Source organism: Schistocerca americana, chromosome 1 (assembly GCF_021461395.2).
Source record: "Schistocerca americana isolate TAMUIC-IGC-003095 chromosome 1, iqSchAmer2.1, whole genome shotgun sequence".
In the NCBI taxonomy this organism is placed as follows: Eukaryota; Metazoa; Arthropoda; class Insecta; order Orthoptera; family Acrididae; genus Schistocerca; species Schistocerca americana.
The window spans coordinates 1,087,684,802-1,087,700,912 of record NC_060119.1 but is presented as its reverse complement, the minus strand read 5'-3'; the positions used below and the strand labels follow the sequence as shown (position 1 = coordinate 1,087,700,912).

General features: G+C 45.7%; 1 protein-coding gene and 1 non-coding gene across 2 annotated transcripts in view; both read left to right on the top strand.

The window, feature by feature from the left end:
• LOC124550311 overlaps positions 1 to 16,111 on the top strand; it is a 68,006-nt gene that overhangs the window by 19,898 nt on the left and 31,997 nt on the right. The window lies entirely within an intron of this gene.
• Positions 9,410 to 9,484, top strand: Trnat-ugu. The gene has a single exon. It is a non-coding gene; the product is annotated as a tRNA-Thr (tRNA).

Below are 16,111 nucleotides of genomic sequence, written 5' to 3'. Positions count from 1 at the left end.
GCAGACCTAGTGTTACCAGGTAACCATTACCGCCGTAACAGAGATTCCTTGTGGTAGTGCCGTTCTTCCTGTCTGGGAATCAAGTAATGTTGCCAGCTTAAATGGAGACACACGTAAGACTACGATATAAGGAAGTGGACAGTGAAATATCGATGTTTGGATCGTGCCGGAAAGTGTGCACGGATAAACGAAATGGTAAAGACCACGACTACCGATAAGCAGGACAGAGACACTGTCCGGCAGAATTTTTCATATGTCACTATTGGTACATATGTCACTATCTCTACGCATTGAAGCCGATGTCATGAAATTCACATTCTGCAAACGATTTAGAATAATATTTAATACAGCTGCTGATCGTCAAATCATAAGTAAATTTGTAGGGAAACTTACAGTGTAACGTGGACTCCAAACCACGATGCAATTCAGCAATTTTCACATTAATACACAGTCCCAGAGCTGAAAAAAGTGACAAATGACTGATAAAGCAATAGGACTGACCAGGAATCGAACCCCACAACTTCATAGTTTGGCACATGCCCACAGAGCCACTGAATTATGAATACCGTAACCAGTCACGGCGCTATGTGACTGAGGTGAAAAAAGTATTGCGGTAGCGATATGCACATATACAGATAGCGGCAGTGTCGCGTACACAAGGTATAAAATGGCAGTGCATTGGCGAAACTGCCATTTATACTCAGGTGATTCATGTGAAAAGGTGTCCGACGTGATTAGCGCCGCACGACGGGAATTCAGGGACTTTCAATGCGGAATAGTAGTTGGAGCTACACGCATGGGACAGTCCATTTTGGAAATCGTTAGGGAATTCAGTATTCCGAGATCCACAGCGTCGAGATTGTGCCGAGAATACCAAATGTGAGGCATTACCTCTTCCCACGGCCAAAGCTGTGGGCGAAGGCCTTCACTTAACAACTGAGGGCAGCGGCCTTTGCGTAGAGTTGTCAGTGCTAACAGACAAGCAACAGTGCGTGAAATAACTGCAGAATCAACGTGGGACGTAAGACAAACGTATCCGTTACGAAAGGGCGGCGAAATTTGGTGTTAATGGGCTATGGTAGCAGAAGATCGACGAGAGTACCCAAGGTAAAGCCCGACGTCGCCTGCTGCTTCGTTCGTGGGCTCGTTCAAAAATGGTTCAAATGGCTCTAAGCACTATGGGACTTAACACCTAAGGTCATCAGTCCCCTAGGCTTAGAACTACTTAAAGCTAACTAACCTAAGGGCAGCACACACATCCATGCCCGAGGCAGGATTCCACCTTGCGACCATAGGAGCCGCGTGGTTCCGGACTGAAGCGCCTAGAACCACTGGACCACAGTGGCCGGTCCTGGGCTCGTGACCATACTGGTTGGACCCGAGACGACTGAAAAACAGTGGCCTTGTCAAATGAGTCCCGATTTAGTTGGTAAGAGCAGATGGTAGGGCGCAGACCCCACGAAGCCATGGACCCAACTTGTCAACTATGCAAGCTGATGGTGGCTCTGTATAGTGTTGGCTATGTTTACATAGAATGGACTCGGTCCTCTGGTCCAACTGAATCGATAATTGACTGGAAATGGTCGCGTTTGGCTACTGGCAGACCATCTGCAGCCATCGCAAACAACGAAGGAATTTTCATGGATGACAAGGCGCCCATTCATTGGGCCACAATTGTTTGCGAATGGTTTGAAGAACATTCTGGACGATTCGAGGAAATTACTTGGCCATCCAGGTGGCCCGACATGAATCCCATCCAACGTTTATGGGCCGCCTGTGTGGCCGAGCGGTTCTAGGCGCTTCAGTCCGGAACCGCGCTGCTGCTACGGTCGCAGGTTTGAATCCTGACTCGGGTATGGATGTGTGTGATGTCCTTAGGTTAGTTAGGTTTAAGTAGTTCTAAGTTCTAGGGGATTGATGACCTCATATATTAAGTCCCATACTGCTTAGAGCCATTTGAACCATTTTGAACGTTTATGGGACATAATCGAGAGGTTAGTTCGTGCACAAAATCCTTCACCGGCAACACTTCCGCAGTTATGGATGGCTACAGAGCCAGCATGGATAAATATTTCTGAAGGGGACCTCCAACGACTTGCGGAGCCCATGGCACGCCGAGGTATTGTACCACAGTCTAACACTGTGGTTCCCAACAGGTGGCCCGCGGACCCCCAGGGGTCCGCAAGCTATGCCAGAGGGGCCCGCAAGATGCTATTAGAATAAAAAATGTATTAAATATATTTCGTACGATAACAGACTTTTTGTTTTGGACGCTTCCTGCAAGAGGAGAGCTTTACTGAACGCTAACTTCTGCGTCTAGCGTCTTCCTACAGAGAAACCAAAAATAGAAAACGTATAAAAAGACTGTTAATTTGGCTTTTTTAGGTACTTGATACTGTGATATGACAAGGTACCAATCATGCTCGATGAGGGGGTCCTCGAGAAAATTTTGTTGGGAACCCTTGGTCTAACATACCAGTCGCGACACTTCGCCTCGATTTTTCTGCCTACCGCGCCAGCAGCGCCCCAAGCTGGAGTTCGGCACGATTGTGAACACGAATAGTGGTTGTTTATTTTGATTTCTACAATGGTTTTTACAAGCGGGAGCGTATTTAGTACAATAAAGTGCAGCAATAACAAGAAGAAGACAGAACAGCTGTCTTTTTTTTTTTAGGTTTCCTAAGGATCCTGAGAGGTATATACCATCATGTTACTAAACTGTGTCGTCAGGATTCACTTGCAAACTACAAGTGTATTAATGATTACTGTTTCGTTTTAGGAGCAGAAAATGGCTAGTTAATAGCAGACGAGAAGACCTTATGAAAAAGGACCCAGTTTACCTGTATAATAATGTTAGGTTTTGTTCGCTACATTTCGAACAAAACTAGTTCATGAACGCAGACAATAATAAACTCGTGTGGAATGCAGTACCCACACTGTTTGACATCCCAAATAAGCCACCTTAACTGACGATGAAGAGGAAACTGCCACAAAGATTCGGCAATCCATCTAAAGCTGTAAAACAGTCCTATGACACAGAAGCAGCCAGTTCAGCTCTCCATGTATCAGTGCCAGATTCGTGTGAATCGTCAACACAGACCTGCTTTGACGATGAAGTGGTTAGATTAAGTGCAGTTATTTGTGTCTTACAAAAGCATAATGTTTGGTATGTATTTCATTCACTTCTGTTGTTAGTCAGTTAATTTTCTTTTCTTCCTTCGTGTGATGACATTATTTTGTTATCACCTTGTTCGCTGACAGTTTGTTTGAAAATGATTCAAATACTTGGTTTTGCGTGAAATGTAATGCAATCAGCTCATTATACTGTTTTCAACGTATTTCACCCACTATTTCGCAGTTGCTTGTACCACGTAGAATAATATAAAGATGAAGGTTGTACCTGTGGCAACAGGAGACAATGGCAAATACAGTAGGCCTACCGAACGATAAATGAGCTGTCGATCGCTTTTGCATGTAGAGGTATATGTCTGTGCTTCTGACATGTGAATCTGTGTGTTTATATTCTTTTGATATGAACGTGGTACGCTGCAATTCTATCCAATGTCACAAGTGTTTCTTCACGAATGTGTTGTAGCTTGCCACTCAATTCTTGGTTTTTGTCCATACTTGCGCTTATTTTAGGATCATTTTAGAAACATATATGCCTTCTGATACTACACAAACCCTTGGAGGCAAGAAAATAACTCAAATATTTCGTATTTAGGAAATGGATGGAAAACAAACATTATGCTTACGACGCGTCTGATGTTCACCTTATTCGCCGCTTGGAGCGCTAGTGTCGCTCCATCTGTCACACGGTAACAACTTTTACAGCAGTGAGTGTCGCGACTGTTACGTTAGACTGTGATTGTACCACGCCGGACAAAAGGAGGTCCGACACGGATAAGAAGGTATCCCATGACTTTTGTCACTTCAGTGTAACAGTCCTTTGTAGTTCCTCTGAAATTACATTTGTCGATCTTGGACCGGCTTGTTGACTTCTAGCTGCCAGTAAGTACTGGTCAGACACTAAGCAAGCCCGTATTTTGGTCAATAAGTAACAATATCGAACTTCAGAAGTCAGGGATCACGACGTCAACGCAGGCGTCGCTGCCCACGGCGCTTTGGGTCTGCGGACTGCCTGTTGATTTTCGCTCTCAAAACTAACCATAATGTGTGAGCACAAAAAATGTTACACAATTCTGCAGCGCTAGGATGTTACAGATATAGATCTAAAGAGTCTTGAGTCCTGCCCATTCCGCCACATCGCTCGGGAAGAGGAAAAAGGGAACTATGAATCGAGATGTACCACCAAGCCTCGTCTCATCCATTACATCGCTCGTGCCAGCCGTCTCGTCGGGGCCACCACACAGCTGAGGTCGGCGCGGCCGCTTCCCGTTTCCCGTTTCGCGGAGCCGTGGCCCGTTACTGGCGCCGGCTCGTCGTCTCCGGCCGGCCCCGCCCGTTAGACCAGCCAGCAGCCGCACGACCTGCCAGCAACGACGCCCACGCACTCCGACGTTCCGCTCCCCGAACCTGTACTTCGCCCAGTAACCTGTGACTGCTGCAGAGTATTAACAAGTCTCTACTCCATCCACCGCACTGCGAGGCTGTCGCGACTTGGAAGATCGGCTGACAATAGTAAAATATGAACAATCTAATGTAGTAGAATTAAAACAGGCGATGTGGAGGGAATCAGATGAGGAAATTGGGTACTAAAAGTAGTAAATGAGTTTCGCTATTTGAGCGGCAAAATACACTGATGAAAAAAAGTTGCAACACCAAAAAATAATTAATGTAGAGTACTGAAATTTCGGGAAGACATTCGTCTAAGTACATACAGCACGAAGATGAAGTGCTACAGATACGAAATTTAACCGACAGGAAGAAGATACTGTGATATGCAAATGATTAGCTTTTCAGACCATTCACACAACGCTGGCGCCGGTGGCGACACCTACAACGTGCCGACATGAGGAAAGTTTCCAACCCATTTCTCATACACAAACAGCACTTGACCAGCGTTGCCTGGTGAAACGTTGTTGTGATGCCTTCTGCAAGGAGGAGAAATGCGTACCATCACGTTTCCGACTTTGATAAAAGTCGGATTGTAGCCTATCGCGTTTGCGGTTTATCGTATCGCGACACCCTGCTCGCATTGGTCGAGATCCAATGACTGTTAGCAGAATATGGAATCGGTGGGTTTAGGACGGTAATACGGAACGCCGTGCTGGATCCCAACAACCTCGTATCACTAGTAGTCGAGATGACAGGCATCTTACCCGCATGGCTGTAACGGATCGTGCAGCCACGTCTCGATCCCTGATGGGGACGTTTGCAAGACAACAACCATCTGCATGAACAGTTCGACGAAATCTGCAGCGGCATGGACTATCAGCTCGGAGACCATGGTGGCGGTTACCCTTGACCGGGCATCACAGTCAGGAGCGCGTGCGATGGTGTACTCAACGACGAACCTGGGTGTACGAATGGCAAAACGTCATTTTTTCATATGAATCCAGGTTCTGTTTACAGCATCATGATGGTGCATCCGTGTTTGGCGACATCGCGGTGAACACACATTGGAAGCGTGTATTCGTCATCGCCATACTGGCGTATCACCCGGCGTGATGGTATGGGGTGCCATTGGTTACACGTCTCGTTCATCTCTTGTTCGCATTGACGGCACTTTGACCAGTGGACGTTACATTTCAGATGTGTTACGCCCCGTGGCTCTACCCTTCATTCGATCCCTGCGAAACCCTACATTTCAGCAGGATGATGCACGACCGCATGTTGCAGGTCCTGTTCGGGCCTTTCTGCATACAGAAAATGTTCGACTGCTGCCATGGCCAGCACATTATCCAGGTCTCTCACCAACTGAAAACGTCTGGTCAATGGTGGCCGAGCAACTGGCTCGTCACAATACGCCAGTCACTATTCTTGATGAACTGTGGTATCGTGTTGAAGCTGCATGGGCAGCTGTACCTGTACACGCCATCCAAGCTCTGTATGACTCAATGCCCAGGCGTATCAAGGCCGTTATTAGGGGCAGAGGTGGCTGTTCTGGGTATTGATTTTTGAGGATCTATGCACCCAAATTGCGTGAAAATGTAATCACATGTCAGTTCTAGTATAATGAATACCCGTTTATCATCTGCATTTCTTCTTGGTTTAGCAATTTTAATGACCAGTAGTGTATTTAAGTGATTAACATTGAAAAATGGTTCAAATGGCTCTGAGCACTATGGGACTTAGCTTCTGAGCAGTCCCCTAGAACTTAGAACTACTTAAACCAAACTAAACTAAGGACATCAAACACATACATGCCCGAGGCAGGATTCGGACCTGCGACCGTAGCGGTCACGCGGTTCCAGAGTGTAGCGCCAAGAACCGCTCGGCCACCCCGGCCGGCTAACACTGAAAGCTTACAGGTTAATGTAAGAGCGAGATAAGTCATCGCTATTGTGAAATGCTGGATTAACAACCCATGTAACAGCCAGAATGTTGTAAGCAAGCAAACATGCATGCATTGTGTTGTTAAGGTGCCGGATGTCAGTTTGTGGGATATAGCTCTATGCCTATTGTACTTGGTCGGTCAACAGAGGGGGGGTTAATGCTGTTTGTGAATAACGCTGTAGTTGTCGTCCGATGACGTTCCATATGTGCTCGATTGGAGAAAGATATGGGGATCGAGCAGGTCAAGGCAAAATGATGACACTCTGTAGAGCATGTTGGGCTACAACAGCGGTATATGGGCGAGCGCTATTCTGCTGGAAAACATCCCCTGGAATCCTGTTCATGAATGACAGTACAGCAGGTCGAATAAATTGATTGCCTTCGTACGAAATTGCACCTCAGATCATAACTCCAGGTGTAGGTTCAGTGTGCCTAGCACGCCGACAGACTGGTTGCGGACCCTCAACTGTTCTCATTCTAACCAACACATGGCCATCAATTGCACCAAGGCAGAAACTGCTTTCATCAGAAAACACAACAGACCTCCATCCTGCCCTGCAATGAGTTCTCGCTTGACCCCAATTGGTTCAAATGGCTCTAAGCACTATGGGACTTAACATCTGAGATCATCAGTCCCCTAGACTTAGAATTACTTAAACCTAACCAACCTAATGACATCACACACGTCCATGCCTCAGGCAGGATTCGATCCTGTGACCGTAGCAGCAGCGCGGTTCCGGACTGAAGCGCCTAGAACCGCTCGGTCACAGCTGCCGGCTTCGCTTGACACTACTGGTTTGGGGTCAGTGGAACTGTCCTTGAAGTATCCGATTAGTAACAGTTCGTTACGTCAGTGTGATGCCAACTGCTACTCAAATTGCTGCTGCAGTTGCAGTACGATGCGTCAGAGCCGTACTCCGAACACGATGTTCTTTCCTCTTGGTAGTGCCACGTTGCTGTCCGGAGCCCAGTCTTCTTGTGATCGTACGTTTTCGTACAGTGGCTATATTCCTCTAAAACCTTTCGGCAATATCGCAGAAGGAACTTCCAGTTTCCCGTAGTCCTGTTACATTTCCTCGTTTAAACTCAGTGAGGTGTTAATAATAGCGCCTTTGCCGCCTCAAAGGTATTCTTGACCATCATCATCCCACTAAGTCCAGTCCCAAAGACAATTACGCTCACGACCGTCACAGCCTGTTTTTAAAGCAAACCTAATTCTCATCCTTGGTAGTAGCGCTACTAGCGCCGCTCTTACGCGATTGGCGCGAAATTGGAATAGACATCATTTTTCAGATGTAGAAACACACCTACCAACTTCCTTTTATGTCACAGAATTACTTCTTGATGTTGAGATTTTTTTCCGTCAGTGTACAACGGGTGAACAAAAATATGGGAATACCAAAAATTACCATTCCTAATACGGTATAGGAAAACCATTGGCATCCCAAAAAGCTTCCAGCCTTCTCGGAATGGGTAAATAAAGGTCCTGTAGAGTTTTCAAGGGAATCAAATACCACCCTCCCTGAACAATAGCGGGAAGTTCAGCTAATGATGATGGAGGTGGACAGCGATCACACACCCTTCTCTTCAAAGTAGACTACAAAGAGCTCAATAATATTAAGATCTGGTGACTATGATAGCTTGCAGAGATGCAACAGTTCATCCTCGTGCTAACAAAATTAGTACTGGACGATCCGAGCGGTGTGAACACGGGTCCTCTCGTCTTGGAACATAGCATCACCCCTGGAAAACAAACAGTGTACCATGGGATGGACCTGATGGGCCAAAATGGTCACGTAATCCTTGGTAGTAATGCACTCTGCAGAGTAACCTTGGATCCCATGGAAGACCATTATACGGCCGCCTGAAGTATCGCCGAAAAGCCACCATGTTTCACTCTTGCGACGTGAACTCGGCCAGAAGTTGGAGACAACGTGCACAACGTGCAACAAGACCCACCCCACCAAATGACATTCTCCCATTGCCACAGGATCCAGGTTTTATGGGTTCGATTTCACGTTTCTCTGTTACGTATCTCTGATGATTGGCGTTGGAATTCCAGCTGGTCCTGCAACAACGCGTTCATAGAGCTCCCTTCGCGTTATTTTGGTGCCGCGCGAAGTGGCCGTGCGGTGTGAGGCGCCATGTCACGGACTGCGCGGCCCGTCCCGCCGGAGGTTAGAGGCCTCCCTCAGGCATGGGTGTGTGTATTGTTCTTAGCATAAGTTAGTTTAAGTTAAATGATAATTATTCAAGTGGTTCAAATGGCTCAGAGCACTATGGGACTTAACTTCTGAGGTCATCAGTCCCCCTAGAACTTAGAACTACTAAAACTAACTAACCTAAGGACATCACACACATCCATGCCCGAGGCAGGATTCGAACCTGCGACCGTAGCGGTCGCGCGGTTCCAGATTGTAGCGCCTAGAACCGCTCGGCCACCCCGGCCGGCCCAATGATAATTAAATCGAAACCTTAGCTGCCGGCAGGTGTTGATATACATGAATGGGGACAGTTGAAAATGTGTGCCCCGACCGGTACTCGAACCCGGGATCTCCTACTTACATAGCACACACTCTATCCATCTGAGCCACCGAGGGCACAGAGGATAGTGCGACTGCAGGGACTTATTCCTTGCTCGCTTCCCGAGAGACTCACATTCCCAACTGTCCACAACCTACAGTGGTAATGCTCCTTATAGATATTTGTCCATTCACTCATTATTCGCGGCAGACTAAGCTGCCGAATCCCGTAAGAGTTCGGGCAAAGTGTGTGCATTCGCACAGAAGAAGGTCAATGGCCAGGTAGCCTTTAACTATATGAAGATAGTATCTGTTCCCGAAAGAGCGGATACCATAGATGACCGTGCTGCTTCTCTAGAATGAAATGATAGTTAAATCGAAACCCTTAGCTGCCGACAGGTGTTGATACACATCGCACTATCCTCTGTGCCCTCGGTGGCTCAGATGGATAGAGTGTCTGCCATGTAAGCAGGAGATCCCGGGTTCGAGTCCCGGTCGGGGCACACATTTTCAATTGTCCCCTTTGATGTATATCAACACCTGTCGGCAGCTAAGGGTTTCGATTTAATTACCATTTCATTCTGTAGAAGCTGCACGGCCATCAATGGTATCTGTTCTTTCGGGAACAGATACTATCTTCATATAGTTTAAGTTAGTTTACGTAGTGTGTAAGTCTAGGGACCTATGATCTAAGCAGTTTGGTCCCTTAGGAATTCACAACATTTGAACATTTTATTTTGGTGCTGAGAGGGTTCGGAAATGTGACGTTCAGTTCTGCTGTAATTTTTGTAGCTGTTGTCCTCTTTATTTTACGTCACAATCCTTATTTATGACCGCTTGTAACGATACTCACCACATACTATAGTCCACTTTGTGAACTAACGCATGCTTTTCAGCCTGTATGCGGTCTAAATCTTCGATTTGATGCCTCTTGAAACACCAGACATTTTGGCTACCTTGCTTACGGAAGCGCCCACAATAAGAACACCAACAATTTACCCACGTCCGAAGTCACTCAGCTACGACGTAATGCACTCACACCTACACAAAACATTGTTATGAGTACGGCTGACACTTGCAATGTATTGAGAACATTAGCCGGCCCTGGTGGACGAGCGGTTCTAGGCGCTACAGTCTGGAACCGCGCGACCGCTACGGTCGCAGATTCGAATACTGCCTCGAGCATGGATGTGTGTGATGTCCTTAGGTTAGTTAGGTTTAAGTAGTTCTAAGTTCTAGGGGACTAATGACCTCAGAAGTTAAGTCCCATAGTGCTCAGAGCCCATTTGAGAACATTACACAGATCCGTTACTCGTCAAATACAACAGCACAGCCTGCAGCCTCGGCTAGAATGTACATTTATCTTCATGCATCCATCTCTCGTGGTGTCGCCATATTTTTGACCAAACCACGTAACTGACAGTGGGAGAAGTAAAGAGGATATACAAATCAGACTGGCAACTGCGAGGAAAACTTTTCTGAAACAGAGAAATTTGTTAACACCTAATACAAATTTATTTTTTGACGGGATGTGTGTTGCTTACAGCGTTGTACAGAAGGAAAATGTGGACGTTAAACAGTTCACGCAAGAAGATAATAGAAGCTTTTTAAATGTGGTGCTATAGCAAAATGCTGAAGTGTTAGATGGATAAATAGGATAACTGCTCAAGAGATTTTTGTTGTGGTTTTCAGCCTGAAGACTGGTCTGACTCAGCCCTCCACTCTCCTCTGCCCTGTTTAAGCATCTCTATTTCAGCATAACTACTGCAGCCTGCATCTATCTGATTCTGCTTACTATATTCATCTGTTGGTCTCCTTCTATAGTTTTTACCCCTCATACTTGCAAATTAGAGGTTCCTTCTTGTCTCAGGATGTGTCCTATCAACAGTTCTCTGTGACTCCATATTTCAAAAGCTTCTATTCTCTTCTTGTCGCAGCTGCTTATCTTCCATATTTCACTTCCGTACTAGGCTATATTGCAGACAAACACCTCCAGAAAAAAATTCCTAAGTCTTAACTTTGTATTAGATGTTAAGAATCTCGTATTTTTCATAAATTCCTTTGCCGTTGCAGCCAGTTTGTATTTTATATCCGCTCTGCTTCGGCCGTTGTCAGTTATTTTGTTGCCCAAATACCAAACTCATCTATCACTTTGAGTTTCTCATTTTATAAGCTAATTCCCTTAATTCGACTAAATTCGACTGTCTTTATTTTACTTCAGTGGGTGTTCATTTTATAACGTCTTTCCGAGACACTATCCATTTCGTGCAAATGCCTTCCAAGTCCTTTCCGACAAAACTCAAAATTTTTATTTCCATTTTTGAGCTTTAAGGCTCTCTTCATATTTCTCCTTGGTTTCCTTTACTGCTTGGTCAATGCTAAGATTCAATAACATAGGGTATAGGCTACAGCCCTGTCTCACTTTCTTCTCAACCACTTCTTCCCTTCCATGTTCTTCGACTGTTATAACTGCAGTTTGATTTTCGTACAAGTTGTAAATAACCTTTCCCTTTCTGTATTTTATGCCTGCTACCTAATTACGAGCCACGAATCGAAATGGGGAGGAACGAAGTTTATGGCACAAAAAAAGAGATCAGCAATTTGGCAATGGAAAGAGGTGTGAAGGATGCAAGTCACATATAGAGACCAACGCTCGATTACAGTAACGAGGTTCAAATTGATGTAGATTGTGGTAATTCTGCGGATTTGAAAGTCTTGCACAGAATACATTAGCCTGAAAAGCCACATCAAACCAGTCGTCGCACTGAAGGCCATGAAAAAGACGACAACAACGACAACATTCCATTCCTTTCGTCTGATGTTTGCATTGCTACACCTAAAAAAAGTTATAAGTCATTATTGTTCATTTTACTCTCAAGCTGACATCCAGTTACCGAAATGTATTAACATCAACCGCTAAGCCGTATCTGTATACATCGTTCCGTCTTCAAAATTGTGCGCCGCGCGGGGCAGCCGCGTGGTCTCAGGCGCCTTGCCAAGTTTCGCGCGGCTTTCCCATCGGAGGTTCGAGCCCTCCCTCGGGCTTGGGTGTGTGTGTTGTCCTTAGCGTAAGTTAGTTTAAGTCAGATTAAGTACTGTGTAAGCCTAGGGACAGATGACCTTAGCAGTTTGGTCCCATAGGAACTTACCACAAATTTCCATTTCAAAATTGTACGCTTGGGAGTGCAGACACGTCTTCCAGAGTTTCTGCGATTTTGTGAATACCTGGCTTGTACCAGACTAAGTTTATGCCTGACCTGCAACGCTTTAAGCAGACAATCGCCTTAATATATCTTGAGTTTCTGAATTTTAAAACAAAATTTTATACTGGTCCACTGTTCTTAATAGCCTAACAGCCAACCAGCCGTATAGTAGCCGAAACATGACAGCAGTAACATGTTCTTCAAATATATATCCATCCATCCACCGACTCAGACGGGTGACCTTAGCCGGCCGCAGTGGCCGAGCGGTTCTAGACGCTACAGTCTGGAACCACGCGACCGCTACGGTCGCAGGTTCGAATCCTTCCTTGGGCATGGATGTGTGTGACGTCGTTAGGTTAGTTAGGTTTAAGTAGTTCTAAGTTCTAGGGGACTGATGACCTCAGCAGTTAAGTCCCATAGTGCTCAGAGGCATTTCAACCATTTTTGAACGGGTAACCTTGTATTCTATTGTATTGTATGGAACGGGGGACCTAGGAACGACGGAGAAACATCGTCCCTGCCGTAGCCCTCAGTGGTTCACAACTCCACAACAGGCTACAGTACTCCACTAACCCCACCGCCGCCCCACACCGAACCCTTATTGTGCGGTTCGGTCCCCAGTGGATCCCCCGGGAACGTCTCACACCAGACGAGTGTAACCCCAATGTTTGCGTTTTAGAGTAATGATGGTGTGCGCGTAAGTGGAGAAAGAGTTTGCGCAGCAATCGCCGACACTGTGTAACTGAGGCGGAATAACAGGAACGAGACCGCATTCGCCGAAGCAGATGGAAAACCGCCTTAAAAACCATCCACAGACTGGCCGGCACACCGGACCTCGACACTAATCCGCCGAGCGGATTCGTGCCGGGGACCGGCACGCCTTCCCGCCAAGAAAGCAGTGCGTTAGACAGCACGGCTAACCGGGCGGGCTGACTGGAAACCTTACTACAATATTATTATTGATGAACGGTTTATAGGGCGTCTAACCAGTGCTGTCAAACGCATCAGTGCGCAAAATTTAAATTTTGGAGATTTCTCGAAAACGTCTAACTTTTGGATAGCACTTCTTTCCGATTTGGTAGCTAGTACAAGCTGTAGCCTCAAACATTTAATATTTCACAAATACCGTGCTTACATCTGAGAAAAAGTATTTTCACTTAATCCAACGATATCGTATGATTTCGGCCTAGTGAATAGATTCCCAAATGGTTCTAAATCTAGAGAGATAAAAAGTTATGCACAGTATGTACCACGATAATGTAATAACTGACGACCACACAGTCAGCGGGTGATAATTGTTGTTAGTCAACCTGAAACTATGGATTAGAATAATTACGTGGGTTCTGTTAAGGTAAGTGAAGTCTTTTGTTCAATAAAAAGTTTGTAATTTCTCAGCGAAAGAGATTAATTAAATGGTCGTCGAATGGGCACTGTAAGATTGCTCAGCGTCACAGAATCCGCACCATGTTGTACTGTTAAAGGACAATGAGCCTATACAAGGAAAGAGAATGCACTACATGCTTGTTTAAATAGTGGGCGTAACAGATAGGCCGCAAATCTGGATTGTAAAAAAGAGCGATATCCAGTTAGCTCGCGGAAACGAACTTAGAATAGGTCTTCAGAGGGACAAGGACCCTTCTACTTTACCTTACGGATATTTCTAGTTGAAGACCCTTGCTGATAAGTGAGTAGTCCTCCTTCGTCATTCTCACAAAAATCCTTCACCTTTCGTCCGTGTGTATCCCTAGCATCTTGATACTGAGTACCAGTCCTCAGTCTGTGAGTCTTACCATGTAGAATTAATAGCGGAAATAGAGAAAGTCCAAAAAAGGACGCCTTGTTTCATCGAGGATTCGTTTAGTAAGCGCAAGAGCGTCAGAACATTCTCGTCAAAATCCAGTGGCCGACGTTATAAGAGATGCGTTGAGAAACATGGTGAAGTTTACAGTCAAAGTTCCGAGAATGTACATTGTAATGTAATACCCGAGAAATTACCGTGTCGCCGGCCGTGGTGTCCGAGCGGTTCTAGCCGCTTCAGTCTGGAACCGCGCGACCCCTATGGTCGCAGGTTCGAATCCTGCCTCGGGCATGGATGTGTATGTTGTCCTTACGTTAGTTAGGTTTAAGTAGTTCTAAGTTTTAGAGGAGCGATGACCTCAGATGTTAAGTCCCATAGTGCTCAAAGCCATTTTTTTTTAATTACCGTGTCAGTGAAATCGGAGAAATTTTATGTCAGAAGGCGGCTTATCGATATAATCGTTCTTCCATTGCACCATTTGCGAATGAAACTGGGAAGAAAGATGGTTGAGGGAAGAGGTTAGGGAAGGGAGAAGAGTGAAACACCCTCCGCCACATACCGCAAGGAGTCATATGGAATAAGCAGAATGAACTGCAAGTTTTCCATCAACAACTACCACTCAGGCATTCTACTATAATGAACTACTTGTGATATTATAACCTATCTCTATGTCCACTTCCAAATCATTGGTGTCTTGCGTCATAGCGAACTTTACATTTTTTTCCCCTTTAGAATGGACGTATATACTGTACGTCTTTATGTAGAATATACTGTGGTGTGCAAAACTTAAGGAGGAAAGTAACTTTCGCATGATGTATCACTTCCAGGTAACAGTTCGATGAAACTTGGACCATACATAGAAAGAACTGCTACAGTACACTAACAAAGGTAACTGAAAGAGATACTCAATGAAACGAACGAAAATGGCAAGAATTGCACTGAAGTCACCGAGACTAATAATGGTCCTCTGGACATTACACATCGGGATATAGTTCTTAAAAGAGTGTGCGAGCACCGTGGATGGCAATGCATGCCCTGCAATGTGTTCGCAAGCTGGTTGTCAGTTCTGTAAGGACTTCTTGTGGTAGGCGTTCCATTCCTCCACCAGCACTGTTGGCAGTTGCTGGATGATCCTTGGTGCATGTGGACGTACTGCAACACGTCCCTCCAACGCATCCCACACGTGTTGGATGGCAATTAAGTCGGGATGCGGATAGAATAGTCCATTCGCCGAATATCCTCTGGTTCCAAGAGCTCTTCCCCTGCGGTGTTGGATGCGATCGTGCACTGTCATCCATAAAAATGAAGTTAGAGTCGAATGCACCCCTGAAAAGTTGCACATGGAGCAGGAATGCAGTGTCACTATAACGTTGACTGGCGAGTACACCGCATTCAAACATACGAGGTGTGACAGTAAAGTAATGAGACTGATTGCCTTGGCAAGATGTGGCAACCATGCAGGCTTGCGTAGGCACAATATCTTTGACCTTGGTCAATAAGCTGCTTCTAGTCCAAGCGGCACATCAATGCAACTGCTCCGTCGCGAGTTGTGCTGTAATAAGTTAACACATGTTTGTGTCTCTTGACACGGAAATGGAACCGTATAATATTGCACAATGGTATGCCAAGACAGAAAGACGAAAAATGCTGTATATTTCTAAGCACTGTAATAAACGTATTCACATACACTGAAGAGCCAAAGAAACTGGTACACCTGCCTAATATCGTATAGGGCCCCCGCGAACACACAGAAGTGCCACTACATGATGTGGTGTGGTCTCGACTAATGTCTGAAGTAGTTCTGGAGGGAACTGACACCATGAATCCTGCAGGGCTGTCTATAAAGCCATAAGAGTACGAGGGGGTGGAGATTTCTTCTGAACAGCACGTTGCAAGGCACCCCAGATATGCTCAATAATGTTCTTGTCTGGGGAGTTTGGAGCCAGCGGAAATGTTTAAACTCAGAAGAGTGTTCCTGGAGCCAACCTGTAGCAATTCTGGACGTGTGAGGTGTCGCACTGCCCTGCTGTAATTGCTCAAGTCCGTCGGAATTCACAATGGACATGAATGGATGCATGTGATCAGACAGAATGCTTACGTACGTGTCACCTCTCAGACTCGTATCTAGA